The sequence below is a fragment of the Cherax quadricarinatus genome, chromosome 41, assembly GCF_038502225.1.
Source record: "Cherax quadricarinatus isolate ZL_2023a chromosome 41, ASM3850222v1, whole genome shotgun sequence".
Lineage (NCBI taxonomy): Eukaryota > Metazoa > Arthropoda > Malacostraca > Decapoda > Parastacidae > Cherax > Cherax quadricarinatus.
Window position 1 is genome coordinate 27,986,771 of NC_091332.1, and position 22,064 is coordinate 28,008,834.

The window sequence follows — 22,064 nt, forward strand, 5'->3', positions numbered from 1 at the left end:
TACTGGGCAAGGGCAAACAAAGCACACCGGAAATCTGAGTAAATGCTGAACCGGCTATCAGGGCTAATCCAACTATCAGGACGAGAGCAGCATGGATTGTGTGGATCTCCATAGTGAACACAGGGGATTCACTTGATAACTTTGCACAATAGAAATCCTCACCAGGGATCATAGAAAGTTAACACCGCTCTGACCTGTCAGAGAGCAAATCACACTCAAAGAATTTATCCAAGGTCATCACCGTGGCTCGACACCATATATACATTCGAACCTCAGGCACCATCCGACGAGGGCAGAGAGAAACTGTTCTCTCTGCAAACGTAGCGAGGCCACAATGCAGGAGAGGAGCCACCATCCAAGCACCAAACACATGACGAGCAACGGTCTTTTCCCTCCGCAAAAATTGTTAAACTGAGTTGCCAGCGAAGCCGAAATACACGTGTAGCAACTCAAGGCACAGATACAAAGGAAACTCGCTGAACTCAGCATAGAAACTCTCAGCAGGTACAATGTGGAATGCACAAAGTTCAACAAGAGGAGTTGGAATAGGAATAGATATGACAGCCATACTCTAGCCTCGAATGGCACAAGACCGCATTTAGTTGGAACATATTCCTCCTATATCGAGGTATGGTCGCAGGGCACCTTAATAATGTCTAGTAACTACAGAGCATCTACTTTGCGCCTTTTCATATGCGAGGCCTAAATCGGGCGACGATCAAACATCCTCCCAAGAAATGTCATCTGAAGTACCTTGAGCCAGGGACTGAAAAAAATGGACATCCACCATTTTCCAGTGGAAAATCGGTAGCCATTAGCAGCAGCTCACTCTGTGATTATTGTCCACTGACACCTGAAGCAGTTGAGAGGCCACTCCAGTAAATTCTAAGCAGTACACTGCCCTCCGGGTCCTACTACATGGCTAGCCCACGAGTAGTATGACTTCACTCACAATGAATGATCCTCTATACACAAACTGTTGGAGGAATTGAAATCAGAATCCGCATTTTCAGATTTTCGTGATGAAGAACTGCAGGCCTCCACTTTGTCACAGGCTACCTTCACATAAAAGAACATTGCCAACACATGAAGTCTGGCCAAACCTTGATATCACTAGTCAGCGTAAACAAGAGGTCAATCATCGACTGGAACATGAAGTAAAATGGCACAGACGAGATTAAGCATTTCATCTGCAAGTACCGTACGAGACATTCAACTTCCTCTCCAACAGTTTGCAGATGCAGCTCGTCACAGACCTAGTGGTAGATTGCAGCTTCCCTGAAGTCCTGATCTGGATCTGAAATAGCCAGAACCACAGACTTCTGCTTTCGGTAGAGTAGCAGCCCACTTGTAAAAAATAAAATTAGAAAGAGAGGATGGAGGTGTTAGAACAAATAATGGATCCCATTTTTTCTTAGAGCAGTGGAGGGCGACACCGACAAGGATAACGCCAATTCCTTCCCAAACAACAGGGCGAGTTGCATCAGTCGGTTCAACTATAATTATTCTATCATGCAGGAGGAGCCACATATCTATGGTACGTCCTACAAAATCATCAAACGCAATGATGTCACTACTTCCCGGCTTCAGCCGGACTACAATTACTTCAGAGAGGTTGTGCAGCCAACTAATAGTGACGTTGCCAAGTATAAAATTTGCCAGATAAATTGTCACACCTTAGATCAGTATACACTGGAATATTATCAAATTAATGAGTTTACAGACAACTTACTCACACATGTTCAAGAAATGTCATTTTATCGACAGTGACAATATACCAACCATTCCGAAAAAATACCCTAATACCCTGACAAACATATGTAATAAGAGATTTTGGTTCTTTATAACAAACGTATGGAAGTTAGATAGTTCGTTCTACATACGTCATAAGATATATTTTTTCCTGTTTACTGTTACAAAATCAACGCTTATTGCCTGGGTTGTCTTTTTCTATTGCTTCTCAAAAACTTTGTTTAACTTTTAACATCTGGCATCAGGAAGACTGGCACCTCGCTGTCCTGCCTGCTGCCCGGCCCTGGCATCAGGCAGTCTGGCCCTCACTGTCCTGCCTGCTGCCCGGCCCAAGCATCAGGCAGTTTGGCACCTCGCTGTCTTGCCTGCTGCTCGGCCCTGGCATCAGGCAGTCTGGTATCTCACTGTCCTCCCTGTTGCCCTACCCTGGCATCAGCCAGTCTGGCACCTCGCTGCCCTGCCTGCTGCTCGGCCCTGGCATCAGGCAATCTGGCACGTCACTGTCTTGCCTGCTGCCCACGGCTTACCTCGTAGGCTTCCTCATGGACACACCTACCTGGTATCCTCTCCACTTCTTTGCACTATAGAATGTTCTTGAGTGTTGTCTGCAGCACGAAAGGCCTAGAACTATGATTCAACTTCCCCTTGTGGTTGTTTGTGTGTATCTATACTTACCTAATTGTGGTCACAGGATCTGTTCTAAATAGTTGGAAAACGCTTAGGGTGGACTATTATACCTAATTTCAAAATTCTTGACTCCTCAAAACCCTCTTACCCCATATGGGGGGATGGATGGTGGCAGTAGTGGGTGTGACGCTGTCCGCTGGCCACATTCTAAGAGCCAGGAGAAGGCGACAGGCCCACTCTGCGCTATTCTGAGGAAAAAAACTTAACCTCGCTCATTCAGTTGCAACCTTGCATGGCTCCTGATGACGCACTGACAAGTGTGAAAGTACTTGAGCTAAAGATTTCCCCCCTCCCCGTGGCTTGTCCTGCACAGTTAAGATCGCCTCTCTCCGAATGTGAAGCTTTGCCTGACAGTGATATATCACATTCAAACATTAGCAGGTTATGAATAATTCTGACAAACTCCAGTTACTGAGGGTAGATATTTTTGATACTGAAGAGAGTGTTCACTGTTTAAATCATTAAACGCTATATGCTTTACAGAAATATATCGTGGAAAATAAACAAAATTAGCAAGCTATAAAAATTACAAGAATAAATCATACAACTCAGATAAATACTCTCACACAAAATAAAAATAACTTGCATCAGTTTAAAAACCCAATTTATTTTTTTAATGATAAAAGGTTCTCAAAGGTTGACGATTTCCCTTCAGGTGCCCAGGTTATTATGAGAACCATTGCGAGAGTAGAATGGTCGGAGCAGGTGGCACACTGATAAAATGTTCCACTGTAACCTGCACACTGAACAACACAGGTCAGGGCAGGAACACCTGCACACTGCAAGCAACACAGGCAAGGGCAGGAACACCTGCACACTGCGAGCAACACGGGCAACGGCAGGAACACTTGCACACTGCGAGTAACACAGGGAAGGGCAGAACACCTGCACACTGCGAGCAACACAGGTCAGGGTAGGAACACCTGCACACTGCGAGTAACACAGGGAAGGGCAGGAACTCTTGCACACTGCGAGCAAAGCAGGCAAGGGCAGGAACACCTGCACACTGCGAGCAAAACAGGCAAGGGCAGGAACACCTGCACACTGCGAGCAACACAGGTCAGGGCAGGAACACCTGCACACTGCAAGCAACACAGGTCAGGGTAGGAACACCTGTACACTGGTGGCTACAGTGACGCGGGTGTGTGACAGATCCTCAGTCGATAGAGATTTATCTCGAAGTAATGATTCCTGATTAAAGTTATTGAGGGGAGGAAGGAGAGGGGCATGTTTCACTAACTTTTATCTGGAGATTCGTAGCGGTGGTTACGAATCTCCAGACTCGTAACCATCATGGTCGATTGCTATGCATAACAGCAAATTGCTGAGGTGTTAAGTAGATACAGGTACCACTTAGTATGCCATGCAAATGTGATTTCAAATACTGGGTCGTGGACAAGATAAAAGGGAAAATCATTGATGTAAACACTAGAGTGAGCTCCCCTGATCTTGCTCAAGATCGTGTTTAATGTTCTTATATGTCTAGAAATGTAACTTGAGCATTTTTCACGAAACAGGCGCTTTAATGTTATGATTAAAAGGTGGAAAGAGATATATCACTTTTATCCAGGGATGCTACCTTAAAAAAATACTACATAATTCAAATTAAGGAATGATGTCTTGGGTGGCCAAGAATATTTTGACCCTCCTTAACGATTTATATGATGTATGATCCACCTTGCTGAGGTGGATGGTGGCACGATCGTGGACCTGGTCGCGGGGGCGTGGACCCCTGGAACACCCTCCAGGTATATATCCTGAGATGTCACAGGTTGAGAATTCATAATGCTATGACTCGTTGATCATTTTAATCCTCATTGCGAGAATTCGTTTCCTGTGGAAAACAACGATAATAAGAACTGGCGTGGAACACTTACCTAGTGATGCTGTGACATCTGACCCACGAACAGCAGCCAGGTTTCCTTCACTGACCTACCTGTAAAGTGAACACCAGTACTTGTTATTACACGAGTCCAAGCTCTAGTTATACCCTGTATCCCCCGTCTTGTGTAAGTATGCCTAGGTAAATCATTCAGCCTGCTCCTTCTATAAATGCCCATAGGTCAATCCTTCAGTCCCTAGGTATATCCCACAGTCCCTAGGTATATCCCACAGTCCCTAGGTATATCCTTCAGTCCCTAGGTATATCCCACAGTCCCTAGGTATATCCCACAGTCCCTAGGTATATCCCACAGTCCCTAGGTATATCCCACAGTCCCTAGGTATATCCTTCAGTCCCTAGGTATATCCCACAGTCCCTAGGTATATCCCACAGTCCCTAGGTATATCCCACAGTCCCTAGGTATATCCCACAGTCCCTAGGTATATCCCACAGTCCCTAGGTATATCTCAGTCCCTAGGTATATCCCAGAGTCCCTAGGTATATCCCACAGTCCCTAAGTATATCCTTCAGTCTCTAGGTAAATCCTTCAGCCCACAACTGTAGGTATCCTTGGTACATCCCTAAGCCCGCACCTTCTGTAAGATCTATAGGTATACCCTTCATCTGAATCCGCGAGTATCCCTAGTTACAAGTGAAAGTAAGCTCCTTCAAGTATTCCTGATTATACCTTTCAGTCGACATCTGAAAATATCTTTAGATATACCCTACAGCATATACCTTCTGCAAGTATCCCAAGTTATACCTCTCAGCCCTCACCTTCTACAGTATCCCTGGATATGCCCTCTAGCTTATATCTTCTCCAGGTACCCCTGTGTATACCATTAAGCCCCCACCTTCTGCAAGTATCCCTGGGTATACCCTTCAGTCCCCAACCTGTTGAAAGTACGCCAGTTATTCCCTCTACTCCTCCCATATATGAAGTATTCCTTTATACCCCACACTGGGATTTTCTATGTCAAAGTTGAATTTAGAAACTAAATTATTTAACAATGTTTCGGTTACAATGTTTCACATACACTCTTTCTGTCTCGCATAAACGTGAGAGAAAAAAGTTAGAGAGAGAGAGAGAGAGAGAGAGTGTATTCACCTAGTTGAGGTTGCAGGGGTTGAGTCCAACCTCCTGGCCCCACCTCTTCACTGGTCGCTACTAGGTCACTCTCCCTGAACCGTGAGCTTTATCATCCCTCTGCTTAAAGCTATGTATGGATCCTGCCTCCACTACATCGCTTCCCAAACGATTCCACTTCCTGACTACTCTGTGGCTGAAGAAATACTTCCTAACATCCCTGTGATTCATCTGTGTTTTCAACTTCCAACTGTGTCCCCTTGTTGCTGTGTCCCATCTCTGGAACATCCTGTCTTTGTCCACCTTGTCAATTCCTCTCAGTATTTTGTATGTCGTTATCATGTCCCCCCTATCTCTCCTGTCCTCCAGTGTCGTCAGGTTGATTTCCCTTAACCTCTCCTCGTAGGACATACCTCTTAGCTCTGGGACTAGTCTTGTTGCAAACCTTTGCACTTTCTCTAGTTTCTTTACGTGCTTGGCTAGGTGTGGGTTCCAAACTGGTGCCGCATACTCCAATATGGGCCTAACGTACACGGTGTACAGGGTCCTGAACGATTCCTGTGTGCGTGTGTGTGTATATGTGTGTGTATGTGTGTGTGTATGTGTGTGTGTATGTGTGTGTGTGTATGTGTGTGTGTGTATGTGTGTGTGTGTATGTGTGTGTGTGTGTGTATGTGTGTGTGTGTGTGTGTGTGTGTGTGTGTGTGTGTGTATGTGTGTATGTGTGTGTGTGTGTGTGTGTGTGTGTGTGTATGTGTGTGTGTATGTGTGTATGTGTGTATGTGTGTGTGTATGTGTGTGTATGTGTACACTCACCTATTTGTACTCACCTATTTGTGGTTGCAGGGGTCGAGTCCTAGCTCCTGGCCCCGCCTCTTCACCGGTTGCTACTAGGTCCTCTCTCTCCCCGCTCCATGAGCTTTATCAAACCTCGTCTTAAAACTGTGTATGGTTCCTGCCTCCACTACGTCATTTTCTAGGCTATTCCACTGCCTTACAACTCTATGACTGAAGAAATACTTCCTACTATCTCTCTGACTCATTTGTGTCTTCAACTTCCAATTGTGGCCTCTTGTTTCTGTGTCCCCTCCCTGGAACATCCTGTCTTTGTCCACCTTGTCTATTCCACGCAGTATTTTATATGTCGTTATCATGTCTCCCCTGACCCTCCTGTCCTCCAGTGTCGTCAGGCCGATATGTGTGTGTGTGTGTATGTGTGTGTGTATGTGTGTGTCTGTATGTGTGTATGTGTGTGTGTGTATGTGTGTATGTGTATGTATGTGTGTATGTATGTGTGTGTGTGTATGTGTGTATGTGTGTATGTGTGTGTGTGTGTGTGTGTGTACTCACCTACTTGACTAGTTGTGGTTGCAAGGGTAGAGCCATAGCTCCTGGCCCCTCCTCTTCACTGGCCGCTACTCAGTCACTCTACCCGCTCCGTGAGCTTTATCCTACCTTCCCTTAAAACTTTGCATGGTTCCTGCCTCCATTACATCACTTCCCAGACTATTCCACTACCTGACAACTCTGAAGAAATACTTCCTAACATCCCTGTGACTCGTCTGAGTCTTCAGCTTCCAATTGTGACCCCTTGTTTCTGTGTCCCAACTCTTAGAATATCCTGTCTGTCCATCTTGTCTATTCCACGCAGTATTTTGTATGTCGCTATCATGTCTCGCATAACCCTCCTGTCCTCCAGTGTCATCAGGCCAATTTCCCTTAGCTTTTCTTCGTAGGACATTCCCCTTAGCTCTGGAACTAACTGACATGCTGTGTCTGTGTGTCTGCCTGTTTCTGTCTCTCCGTCTCTGTCTCTTTCCCTCTCCGTCTCTCTTTCCCTCTCCCCGTCTCTCTTTCCCTCTCCCCGTCTCTCTTTCCCTCTCCCCGTCTCTCTTTCCCTCTCCCCGTCTCTCGCTCGCTCTCCCCGTCTCTCGCTCTCTTTGTGCATCTGTCTCTGTATGTGTCTGTGTGTCTTTCTGTGTCTCTGTGTATTTTTCTGTGTGCATCTCTGTCTGTCTCTGTATCTGTGTCGTTCTGTGTGTGTGTGGGTGGTCAGTGAGGTTCTCAACATTACAACTCCCAACATTACAACTCCCAACATTACAACTCCCAACATTACAACTCCCAACATTACAACTCCCAACATTACAACTCCCAACATTACAACTCTCAACATTACAACTCTCAACATTACAACTCTCAACATTACAACTCTCAACATTACAACTCTCAACATTACAACTCTCAACATTACAACTCTCAACATTACAACTCTCAACATTACAACTCTCAACATTACAACTCTCAACATTACAACTCTCAACATTACAACTCTCAACATTACAACTCCCAACATTACAACTCCCAACATTACAACTCCCAACATTACAACTCCCAACATTACAACTCCCAACATTACAACTCTCAACATTACAACTCTCAACATTACAACTCTCAACATTACAACTCTCAACATTACAACTCTCAACATTACAACTCTCAACATTACAACTCTCAACATTACAACTCTCAACATTACAACTCTCAACATTACAACTCTCAACATTACAACTCTCAACATTACAACTCTCAACATTACAACTCTCAACATTACAACTCGCCTTCTCATGATGGTAGCTGATGAACACAACTGTTACGAGCACTGATGAATATTTATGAACATTCTGCGACACTGATGAATTTGTGTACAAACTTTACCACACCGATGATTTCTTATCAACACTTTACGACAATGATGAATTTTTATATACACTTTACGACACTACTTAGTTTCCAACGCTTAAAAACACTTAACGTATAACAACTTTGATAACACCAACACTTATAAACATCACCTTCACTACACATATAATTAGTCTAGAGAGGAGGTTCATCAACACTTGAATCACTGTTAAAGGAAATAAACTAGTCTTGCTTGCTAATTGGATCATTAGGCTAAAGGCTATCGACTACACGAGGGTCATTAAGGCTATGTGTCACACTAACACCACTGGTCAAGGATGCTTTTATCAGTGAAATGGGAATTAAACTCTCAATGTATATATATAAACACCCATCTCTGTATATTCAGAGATACAGCGTTGCATGTAAATATATATTCACAGATATACACCTCTCAGTGTACATAGTGATACACACACCTCTCTGTATATACGTTCAGACGATATACACGTCTTGTTGTACGTAACATTAATTGTTAATGTAGATCAGAGTGACCTGATGGCACTGGTTCAGTAGCTGGTTTGGCTGACACACTGACAGCCCTGGTTCAATGGATGGTCTGGCTGATACACTGACAATCCTGGTTCAATGGATGGTCTGGCTGATACACTGACAGCCCTGGTTCAGTGGCTGGTCTGGCTGACACACTGACAACCGTGAGTCAGTGGCTGGTCTGGCTGACGCACTGACAATCCTGGTTCACTGGCTTGTCTGGCTGACACACTGACAACCCTGGGTCAGTGGCTAGGCTGCCTGACACACCGACAACCCTGGGTCAGTGGCTAGGCAGCCTGACACACTGACAACCCTGGGTCAGTGGCTGGGCTGCCTGACACACTGACAACCCTTGGTCAGTAACTGGGCTGCCTGACACACTGACAACCCTTGGTCAGTAACTGGGCTGCCTGACACACTGACAACCGTGAGTCAGTGGCTGGTCTGGCTGACGCACTGACAATCCTGGTTCACTGGCTTGTCTGGCTGACACTGACAACCCTGGGTCAGTGGCTGGGCTGCCTGACACACCGACAACCCTGGGTCAGTGGCTGGGCTGCCTGACACACCGACAACCCTGGGTCAGTGGCTGGGCTGCCTGACACACTGACAACCCTTGGTCAGTAACTGGGCTGCCTGACATACTGACAACAAGTACCTCTGACAAGTTTCGCTTCGGAGCTCCAAAGATTTTCATGAATCTCGAGTCGAGACTTCGACCTCTCTCTTGTTACTTTCCGCCTATTATTAGTATTAATAACGCTAAGTACCACTCCTCAGACATGCCTCGTGTAGTCATGCTACATAAATACATGGCTACAAGAGACATGCTGGATACATTTATGGCTTATAACAGATTATCACGCTAGAAGTACGAAGAATTTAATATCTTCCAAACCTAACCAATGCTTTATGACTAACGAAATCGTTATAAAGCGATAGTAAACCAATGCTGTTTGTGCCCCCAAACAATTTTCTAAATTTATTCAACTCAGAAAATCGTCAAAAAGATATGCACTATAAACTGTTGTGTGTGTGAAAGGAAGGATCGAAAAAATATACCGAATCACAGACAATTTTAGTGAGAACCGAAACACATTAATAGAACCTTCCAGCGGAGGTCAAGAATAATAACTTAATTCATTCCCCAGTTCATTATTATCAGTAACCTCAGCAGGAAGTCGTTTTTTTTTTTTTATTTTATTTAAAATACAATACATAGCTTAACATAAAAACCCCTTAAACTAGGGTTGATACACATTGTATATAAACACATTTTGAAACACAATCTCTCAGAACGTACAATAGCAAATAACAAACACAATATTAACAAACACAAGAGGTTACACAATTATACTAGAAAATATCGCTTGTGACAAAACATAACATTAAGAAGATGGGCAATCTTAACCCTATGTACACAAGAACAACAACAAGAACATAACATGTAGGTGACCCCTGTAGCAGGTTCAATAATATAAATAAAACCATAATCCCTTCGGGTATACACTATTTACATAATATACTGGGACATATTGCCAATGCACTATACAATACAATAAGAAGAATATTATGATAAATATATAAATATATCGGTTACTCACATCCAACACAAATAATCGATAACCGAAAGAACCTACATCACAATCTCATGATAAAACAAAGTACATACTCTTACTCACCTAACTCCCAGTACATAAGTTCCCTACAGTCACACATACTCGCCTTACCACAAGTCTTACGAGTCAGCCACAAAACTAGAATAGCCATAAGCATTCCGCACTCATCTACAGGCTATACACATTATATAATATAGCAATAAAATGCTCAGTACAAACACATAAAACCCCGTTTGCCAGGCCATAGCCGAAAGGTACATCAAGTACTTCAACAAAGAAAGAAGGCAGTAGACTCTGACTTAAGACATCTATAACACATATAACTTCACCACCACATCCACTCACACAACCACATTTTCCTCAACCACGCATTACACAGATACACACAGTAAACCAGCTGTTGTGCATACCCAACCCCGGAGACAAGCCCGTTCCATCCCCTGAAATTCACTCCCCCCCCCTTTCACAACGTTAACAATGCTCTCACACTCATACTACGGTACCCTGCTGAAAAAGCCTGGTCCCAGCGACTTCCATATATTTCCCGATTATAACACAACGTTCTATAAATGGTCCCCGCCAACACCCTTTTGCGCACCTCCCAATCCCCATTCCTTCTCATTGCCCAGGATACAAAAACAAAATCCGCAATTATATACGTGATTGCACGTTGCACAGGCGCCTCGACGCCTCCCACGTCCAAACTTAACGCCCTCAATACTAATATCCCGCCTCCTCCCACTGTCCTCAGAACCTTACCCATCCATTCCCTGATACTCCCCAAATTATCACAAAAATACACTACATGAAACGCAGTCTCCTCATCCCCGCACACCCGACACGCGCCCTCCACCATCAACCCTCTTTCCTTAAGTGCAGCACCCGACGGCAGTATACCATGGAGAAAACGGAAAAATACCTCTCGCACATTTGGACGCACGCGCATCAACCGTAATCTTTCCCATATATCCTTCCACGCATACATAGGGTAGATACTCTCAGCCTTCACGACTACCTTCGCCCTTACAACACGCTCTAAAACACCCACTCGAACTTTATTAGGGTCCCGTACATGCAGCAACGCCCGCAACACGTCTTCACACACTTTCATCTCCGACCCTCCCCACCACATTCGCACCTCTTCATGCAAGCCATTCACGCCCCTCCCTGCATGACCCCGCACACGGCGTAACCCCCACTTCAAATAAATGCACTTGACTCTTAACCGTAAATCAATCAACCCCAATCCTCCTCTGTTGACCGGTAAAGTAACCACACTCCTACTCAACCATTCACACCCGGAACCCCAAAGAAAATGGAAAACCCTCTTTAACAGCCTCGTAACATCCGGACCTGCTAACGGATATACCGCAGCCACGTGCCAGACTTTACTGTATAACAACACATTCACAACAATCGCACGCTGATGTACTGTCAAATGAGTTGGTCTCAACCCATCCAATCGCCCCACCATTCGATCCACAACAAGTCCAGAATTAACCATCCTCGCCTCTCTCGCACTACGCATATACACTATTCCACACACTTTTATCCTGTCCACCATATTCCAACGTACATTCCTTCCCCAACTCTCTCTTCCCACCCAATCTCCTAAGACCAGTAATTTTGATTTTTCCACATTAACTCTTAACCCGGTAACCCCCGCGAAATTATCAATAACATCTCCAACCGCACGTAAACTCCTCTGCGTTCGCACGAGTATTGTCGTGTCATCCACATACCCTATTATTCCCTGCACTCCACTTCCTACTCCCCAATCCACCTCCATACACGCTTCCACCTTTCTATAGAAAGGGTCTGTTAAACAGGCAAACAACAATTGAGACAGGGGACAACCCTGCCTAATACCCCGACCCATGGATACCCACTCCCCCAACTTCCCATTTACCTGTACACACACTCCCACACCTGTATACAATGTCTCTGCCCAACGCACCACCTCCTCCCCAAAACCCTGCCTCCTTAATATGTACCACAATACCTCACGTTCTACACTATCATATGCCGCCTGCCAATCTAACGCTAAGACACCCCCCCCCTGCTCCCCTCCCGACCCTTCCACAAAATTCTTTATAATACTATGCCCGTCATACATCGTCCTCCCAGACACACCATATTGTCCTCTCGCAACCACTCTATCCACCACACACTTCATCCTATTTCCTAAAATTTTTGCAAAAATCTTATAATCAGCACACAGCAATGATATTATCCTAAAGTCCCGCACCGTGTCCTGTTTCTTACCTTTTGGCACTAAAACCACAACCGCAGTTCCTTGCAACCTGCCCATCCTCCCCTCCCTTTTCATCGTATTCATTAGTTCTACTAAGAAGGACTTCAACACATTCCAATGGCTCACATAAAACTCGCAGGGCAAGCCATCCAGACCTGGAGCCTTACCACGTGCCATCCCCTCCAAAGCCCTCCACACCTCCCCTTCTTCAATATCCCCCCCCAACGCCATGCGATCACTGCTACTTAGCACACAAGATACATTCTCCCCCAACCTCCCGAAAGCCTCCCCATCCACCCCTACACTCAGTAAATTTTTTCCAAACCACCTATCCACGTAATCACTCATTGCCTCCGTTGTTCTTAACTCATGTCCCGCCCTATATCCACCTAAGTCCTCATGTACCACCAGCCTATCAATTTCCATAGCCATACGTCGCTGCCTCTGTCCCCTTAACACACAGGCCGATGGTCGGTCACCCCACACCGCCTCTTCAATTCCACCCTGCACTCTCACCGCATCAAATCTATCATTCTGCAAATCACGAATCCTTCCTTTTAACAACTCGATTTCCTCCATGGGATACTGCCCTGCCTGCACGCCCCTCTCATAACAACTTTGCAACCTACCCTCGAAATACTGCTGCAACCCGTACGTCATCCAACCCTGGTACTTTCCCCATCGCACATAAAACCGCCGGATCCTCTCCTTAGCTACCCCATCCCACCACCCCAGCAAGTCACCCACATCCCTACCCTCTCCCCACAAATTCTCCCACATTGTCCTAAAATCTAACCCCGCCTCCTCCACCCCAAGAAGTCTCACATTTAACTTCCAATACCCTGGATACCTCTTAGGTAAGCTGGCCCAAGTCAAGTCCGTATAAACAGCTCTATGATCCGTGTAAACAGCTTCCACCGTACGCACACACATCACTCGCACACTTCTCGTCACATATAACCTATCGAGCCTGGCCGCGTATCCCTGTCTATGAAACGTATGCTCAACCATTAGGTCCCCACCTCCAATAACATCCCTTAACCCCACGCCCAGCAAAAGATCCCTTAGGCTAACCAAAAAACACCCTGCCCCCCGTGGCTCCACATCCTTTCTACGTACTATACAATTCCAATCACCGCCCACGATTGTTACCGAGGGAAGAGATCTCAAATAATAAACCAAAACATCACGCACAAATTCATTCTTCACCCGTACATCACGCTCCGCCGGCGCATACACACAAACCACTGCCAGTCGCTCACCTCTCCACCATCCATCTACCCGGAGTACCCTACCCTCCTCCCCTCCCTCACATCTAATTACAACAAACGGGCTTGTCTCCCGAATCAGAATTCCAACCCCACCTTTCAAACGGTCCGAATATGCCACAAACACACGATATCCGTCCACATTCAAATCCCGACCCGCCTTAAAGTTATGCTCCTGCATGAATACAATATCTATGGCATGACGCCTCAGAAACCCCTGGAGCCACAAACGCTTCACATTCATACACAACCCATTTACATTCACAGTCATACACCTGAAACCTTCTTGAAGGGTTTTACACGCTGCCCTGTAACTCCTTTCATAGACACGTCACCAGCCTTCCTATTTTTCCCACCATGCTCACCACAGTGAGCTCTATTCCCTCCCCGGTCGAACACCTGACCGGACACACCTGTGGCGCCTCCACTCACCACATCAGCCCACGGTTTCTTCCCCGGTCTTTGCGCCGGGGTCAAGACATCATCGGAATCAGAGTGCGTTGCCGCCCTCTTCCGCCGAACACTCTCTGCATCCATGGTCTGGTCGGGGGATGCCTCACAATGCACCTCCGCCGCCACCTCGACCACGGTCACCATTCCCGTAGAAGAGGCACCTGCAGTCAGCTGGCTGTCTCTCCTCTCGTCCTCACTCTCCTCAGGTCCCACCACCGATTGTACATCATCTCCAGCTCTCTTCGTCTCCAAAAACTTTTCCGTCAACTGCTCCAAAGCCACATCCTCTGCTCGTTCTCCTCCACTCAACTTGGTCTCCCCTTCCACCAAAGCGGAGACTGTAGATCCTACAGGCATTGATGGGCTCGACCCCACCGTCGGGAACTCTCTCTCCACCTCCTCGCTCCAAGACGAACTATGGCCCTTTACAGGCGTCCCGCTGGCAGGCCCCGCCTTCGGGTCAGGCCCTCGCTCCGTCCTTCTGTCTGCAACCTGTCGTTGCTGCTGCCTCTCACACTGTGCTGCCATATGGTCATAAGCACCACATAGCCTGCAGGTCTTGCGCTGCCCTGCGTAATACACCATCACTTGCGTCCTAAAGTCGTCCAGGATGACAAACGACGGGATGGGATGCCTCAGCGTCATCTTTAGGTTGAACGTACCCTCCGGCCAGCCGGCGTACGCCCCATCCACCCAGGTACCTGCCGTTGCCAGATGCACAGTACCATAACGTTCAAAAACGTTCCGTATATCTGCCTCGTCAGCTTCGAAAGGCACGTTGCGTACCTTCACCCAAGTGTAGTGTCGCGACACGTCAATTAAACGAACTCGTATTGCCGAGTTTACGTCCACACAGCCATCTTGATACTGCTCCACCAGGCGCTCATACACTGCCGTCGATCGTAGCTTAACGAATATTCGGTAAGCCCCGTTGAGCGATACTCCATACAAATCTTGATCAGCAATGCCGTATGTGTCGCGAATAATCAAAGGTAGAAGCACCTGTGCGGACTGAGGCGTAACTACACCCCGCACTAAATCAAAGCACACAGTGTTGACGCGCCTTCTGATAGTCTGCGCCATCTTGTGAAAATCAATCTGCGCAGGAAGGCCTCTCAACCAGGAGCGTGTGCGCAGCACAACCTCACGGCAATAAAGCGATGAGGTCAATTTGGATTGTGTTGAGATCCAGTTCATGGCCCACTTAAGGGCGGTAAGCTCTAGCTCATGGAGCTCTTTGAGAGGTTGACCTTGACCATCAAATTATTCATTTATTTGGTTGTATTACAAAGTTAAGCTGCACTCCATTCTAGTCCTTTTGCATTGCTTGAGGTGGAAAGGACTGGTCTTATGGGATACTGGGGATACCTTTCTTGGATACTTCGATTAAAATACATCTAGTATTTTCTAAGGTATCCCAGAAGGACGACCTTTAATTGGGTGCCTAAACTCTTCTCTTCACCGTGTTTTTAGTTTTTAAATCACTCGTTACACTCCAAGACCTTATCCTATTGGTAAGATTCTAGGAACAGTTGGTATATGCAGGTGTCTTATGACAAAAATTGTTGATCCTATTACCAGCAGTATCCTGCATTGGATCTGATAACTTCCAAAATTCTTTGTGGCGTAGCTTCAAACGTTAAAAAATGTTGTTTCTTATTTCAACACCGGAGGAGAGTGGAATTCAAGTGTATTGGAGCACATCTGCCAATTTTACTTCAAAAAGAGCGTGAAATCTATTCCCATTTGGACCCAGCTCACCGAAGACCTCATCTCCATGCTGCAGGTGGCCAAAAGCCACTTGCAGCGTGGAGATAATCGGTCTTTTAGTGGCCTCTGGCCACTTCTGCTTTAGGCTAAAAGACTAATTATCTTTCTCCAAGAGTAATGGACTAATAACATCATCTAACTTTCCACTTCATCTTTCACCGACTGATGAAGCCTGCAGCGCAGGTGAAACGTTTCGTTAATAGAGATTCCTAGTGCTACACATGTCGTTACTGGTTTTCAACTTGAAAGATGGTGGCTGCATATTTTTTCTCAGTCCCAAGTTCAACAACCTAGTCTTCGTGTGCTAATCCTTGGTGTGGTCATTCTCTGTTAGCAGTAGATATCATTTGTCCAGCGTGACGCCGCTTACGACTGCTTCGCCTCAACTGTCTGCAGTACAAAAGCTCCTTCCTGCATACGCTGTACTCCTCAAGACTGGTGGACTGGTCACATCGACTCCAGTCTGAGAGACACACTGTCTCAAACTCCTGATCTTCAACTATTCTTCTCTGTATTGGACTGAGGAAGTCACAGGATGGCGAAAAGTTTTCACAGTAAAGATGCACACAAGTGTCTAATTCATAAACCCGAACCAATAACAAAACATTCTTCGCCTGTATGTGGACTTGTGCCATTGCAGGTTTGAGTATGGCTGTTAGGTGTACTCCTCGGCCAGCTCTTCCCAGTTCAACACCTAGTAACATTGCTTTGCATGGGTGCATTCCATATTACCCCTGTTGAGAGCCTCTATATTGTGTCAGACGAACTTTCACTGGATTTCCGGCGAAGGAGCTCAATTTATGCAGTAAGGTTTGCGGAGGACAGAGGGTAAGAGCCCATTGCTTTCCAGTGTTTAATGCGCGTATGAGGGTCGTGGCCTCGCTGTGTCTGTAGTCAAGAGAGAACGGCTTCTTTTCCTGCGCTCCTTAGACGGTGACTAAGGTTTGTGTTTGTTGATGGTGGATGGGGACTGATTACCTCGAACTCCTCCTCTCCTTACCCATTTCTACTTTGTATTGGACTGATGAAGCCACTGTGTGGCGAAACGTTTCTTCAATAAAGATTCCCATGTGTTGCACAAGTGCCTCAATTCTTCAACTTGTCGGTTTTCAAAACCATTCATCACATCCGTCAGACACTGCAACATCATAGGATCTTGGTACAAAGACTTCAACGCTTGCCCAACCTTTGGACGACGACCTACTTACACAAGTGGCAGGTCCCACTGTGATCCCGCCTCCTCCTGCTTCAACTCATCTGGCTGCAGTATATAAGTCACCTCTCTGGCCCTATGCTGCACTTCCTACAAGAGTAATGGACTGAACACATCGATTCCAGGTTGAGGGACTGATTACCTCGAACTCCTCCTCTCCTTACCCATTTCTACTTTGTATTGGACTGATGAAGCCACTGTGTGGCGAAAGGTTTCTTCAATAAAGATTCCCATGTGTTGCACAAGTGTCTCAATTCTTCAACTTGTCGGTTTTCAAAACCATTCACCAGACAGATCTGTTTGTGATTTGATAAAGCCCACTGTGTGGGCGAAACGTTATCAATAAAGGATCACATTATACTGCATTGATGAGAATGTCCTATGAAGAGAGGTTAATGGAACTCAAGCCTCGCTACGGGTGAAAACATTAGGACGTGTTTACTTAAGACACTTGATGTCCCTGTTCACCTAGCAATAAAATAGGTATCTGGGTGTTAGCCGACTGGTGTGGGTCGCATCCTGGGGACTCAGTTGACCTAATTTGCCTGAATGTTCGGCATAACCAGGGGTTTCTATATACGTTGTTCATGTACTAGTAGAAATAAAGATTATTATTATTATTATTATTATTATTATTTCCAAGGATCCCAATTTAAATAAGTCACTTTGACTTGTTTTTTGAGATTATTTATTTTTTTATTTATTATCACACCGGCCGATTCCCACCAAGGCAGGGTGGCCCGAAAAAGAAAAACTTTCACCATCATTCACTCCATCACTGTCTTGCCAGAAGGGTGCTTTACACTACAGTTTTTAAACTGCAACATTAACACCCCTCCTTCAGAGTGCAGGCACTGTACTTCCCATCTCCAGGACTCAAGTCCGGCCTGCCGGTTTCCCTGAATCCCTTCATAAATGTTACTTTGCTCACACTCCAACAGCACGTCAAGTATTAAAAACCATTTGTCTCCATTCACTCCTATCAAACACGCTCACGCATGCCTGCTGGAAGTCCAAGCCCCTCGCACACAAAACCTCCTTTACCCCCTCCCTCCAACCCTTCCTAGGCCGACCCCTACCCCGCCTTCCTTCCACTACAGACTGATACACTCTTGAAGTCATTCTGTTTCGCTCCATTCTCTCTACATGTCCGAACCACCTCAACAACCCTTCCTCAGCCCTCTGGACAACAGTTTTGGTAATCCCGCACCTCCTCCTAACTTCCAAACTACGAATTCTCTGCATTATATTCACACCACACATTGCCCTCAGACATGACATCTCCACTGCCTCCAGCCTTCTCCTCGCTGCAACATTCATCACCCACGCTTCACACCCATATAAGAGCGTTGGTAAAACTATACTCTCATACATTCCCCTCTTTGCCTCCAAGGACAAAGTTCTTTGTCTCCACAGACTCCTAAGTGCACCACTCACTCTTTTTCCCTCATCAATTCTATGATTCACCTCATCTTTCATAGACCCATCCGCTGACACGTCCACTCCCAAATATCTGAATACGTTCACCTCCTCCATACTCTCTCCCTCCAATCTGATATTCAATCTTTCATCACCTAATCTTTTTGTTATCCTCATAACCTTACTCTTTCCTGTATTCACCTTTAATTTTCTTCTTTTGCACACCCTACCAAATTCATCCACCAATCTCTGCAACTTCTCTTCAGAATCTCCCAAGAGCACAGTGTCATCAGCAAAGAGCAGCTGTGACAACTCCCACTTTGTGTGTGATTCTTTATCTTTTAACTCCACGCCTCTTGCCAAGACCCTCGCATTTACTTCTCTTACAACCCCATCTATAAATATATTAAACAACCACGGTGACATCACACATCCTTGTCTAAGGCCTACTTTTACTGGGAAAAAAATTCCCCTCTTTCTTACATACTCTAACTTGAGCCTCACTATCCTCGTAAAAACTCTTCACTGCTTTCAGTAACCTACCTCCTACACCATACACTTGCAACATCTGCCACATTGCCCCCCTATCCACCCTGTCATACGCCTTTTCCAAATCCATAAATGCCACAAAGACCTCTTTAGCCTTATCTAAATACTGTTCACTTATATGTTTCACTGTAAACACCTGGTCCACACACCCCCTACCTTTCCTAAAGCCTCCTTGTTCATCTGCTATCCTATTCTCCGTCTTACTCTTAATTCTTTCAATTATAACTCTACCATACACTTTACCAGGTACACTCAACAGACTTATCCCCCTATAATTTTTGCACTCTCTTTTATCCCCTTTGCCTTTATACAAAGGAACTATGCATGCTCTCTGCCAATCCCTAGGTACCTTACCCTCTTCCATACATTTATTAAATAATTGCACCAACCACTCCAAAACTATATCCCCACCTGCTTTTAACATTTCTATCTTTATCCCATCAATCCCGGCTGCCTTACCCCCTTTCATTTTACCTACTGCCTCACGAACTTCCCCCACACTCACAACTGACTCTTCCTCACTCCTACAAGATGTTATTCCTCCTTGCCCTATACACGAAATCACAGCTTCCCTATCTTCATCAACATTTAACAATTCCTCAAAATATTCCTTCCATCTTCCCAATACCTCTAACTCTCCATTTAATAACTCTCCTCTCCTATTTTTAACTGACAAATCCATTTGTTCTCTAGGCTTTCTTAACTTGTTAATCTCACTCCAAAACTTTTTCTTATTTTCAACAAAATTTGTTGATAACATCTCACCCACTCTCTCATTTGCTCTCTTTTTACATTGCTTCACCACTCTCTTAACTTCTCTCTTTTTCTCCATATACTCTTCCCTCCTTGCATCACTTCTACTTTGTAAAAACTTCTCATATGCTAACTTTTTCTCCCTTACTACTCTCTTTACATCATCATTCCACCAATCGCTCCTCTTCCCTCCTGCACCCACTTTCCTGTAACCACAAACTTCTGCTGAACACTCTAACACTACATTTTTAAACCTACCCCATACCTCTTCGACCCCATTGCCTATGCTCTCATTAGCCCATCTATCCTCCAATAGCTGTTTATATCTTACCCTAACTGCCTCCTCTTTTAGTTTATAAACCTTTACCTCTCTCTTCCCTGATGCTTCTATTCTCCTTGTATCCCATCTACCTTTTACTCTCAGTGTAGCTACAACTAGAAAGTGATCTGATATATCTGTGGCCCCTCTATAAACATGTACATCCTGAAGTCTACTCAACAGTCTTTTATCTACCAATACATAATCCAACAAACTACTGTCATTTCGCCCTACATCATATCGTGTATACTTATTTATCCTCTTTTTCTTAAAATATGTATTACCTATAACTAAACCCCTTTCTATACAAAGTTCAATCAAAGGGCTCCCATTATCATTTACACCTGGCACCCCAAACTTACCTACCACACCCTCTCTAAAAGTTTCTCCTACTTTAGCATTCAAGTCCCCTACCACAATTACTCTCTCACTTGGTTCAAAGGCTCCTATACATTCACTTAACATCTCCCAAAATCTCTCTCTCTCCTCTGCATTCCTCTCTTCTCCAGGTGCATACACGCTTATTATGACCCACTTCTCGCATCCAACCTTTACTTTAATCCACATAATTCTTGAATTTACACATTCATATTCTCTTTTCTCCTTCCATAACTGATCATTTAACATTACTGCTACCCCTTCCTTTGCTCTAACTCTCTCAGATACTCCAGATTTAATCCCATTTATTTCCCCCCACTGAAACTCTCCTACCCCCTTCAGCTTTGTTTCGCTTAGGGCCAGGACATCCAACTTCTTTTCATTCATAACATCAGCAATCATCTGTTTCTTGTCATCCGCACTACATCCACGCACATTTAAGCAACCCAGTTTTATAAAGTTTTTCTTCTTCTCTTTTTTAGTAATTGTATACAGGAGAAGGGGTTACTAGCCCATTGCTCCCGGCATTTTAGTCGCCTCATACGACACGCATGGCTTACGGAGGAAAGATTCTTTTCCACTTCCCCATGGACAATAGAAGAAATAAAAAGAACAAGAGCTATTTAGAAAAAGGAGAAAAACCTAGATGTATGTATATATATATATATGCATGTGCGTGTCTATGAAGTGTGACCAAAGTGTAAGTAGGAGTAGCAAGATATCCCTGTTATCTTAGCGTGTTTATGAGACAGAAAAAGAAACCAGCAATCCTACCATCATGCAAAACAGTTACAGGTTTTTGTTTCACAGTCATCTGGCAGGACGGTAGTACTTCCCTGGGTGGTTGCTGTCTACCAACCTACTACCTGAGATATCTCAGGTAATCTACACACGTGCTGTTATGTATGATAATTTATGTAACTGTATTTATATATACCAGAACGTAAATAAACTTACTTATTATCACGCACCCGCTGGGTACCCTGGGCAGCTGGGTACCCTGGGCAGCTGCTATCCACTCAAGAGTTTGCTACAAGACTTCTTCTACAACATTCCTCGGTAGTATAGTGGTAAGTATCCCCGCCTGTCACGCGGGAGACCGGGGTTCGATTCCCCGCCGGGGAGATGGCTTTTTATTTTTTTTTTTTGGCCTTTCATCATGTTAATGTTTATCTTTTATGTATGTGGTAGTAAGTATTAAATATGCTGTCAAAATTTAGCCTGTTTTTATTATCACGTAAAAATATAATTATTATTCAATTAATATCTGGAATTCCCTGAGCGTTTAAGTATTTTTGCTGGTATCCCTCTTGAATTATTCGTGTTATTACTGGTATCCCTCACATAATTATTATTGTATTATTTGCACATGGCTATCTGATAGTTTCCTCCATAATGGTAGCATGGCTGTCTGATAGATTCCT

At 44.9% G+C, this 22,064-nt stretch overlaps 1 non-coding gene across 1 annotated transcript; it reads left to right on the forward strand.

Moving 5' to 3' along the window:
* Nucleotides 1-21,693: 21,693 nt before the first annotated feature.
* On the forward strand, nucleotides 21,694-21,765 carry TRNAD-GUC (transfer RNA aspartic acid (anticodon GUC)). Its single transcript has one exon. It is a non-coding gene; the product is annotated as a tRNA-Asp (tRNA).
* The last annotated feature ends 299 nt before the right edge of the window (nucleotides 21,766-22,064 follow it).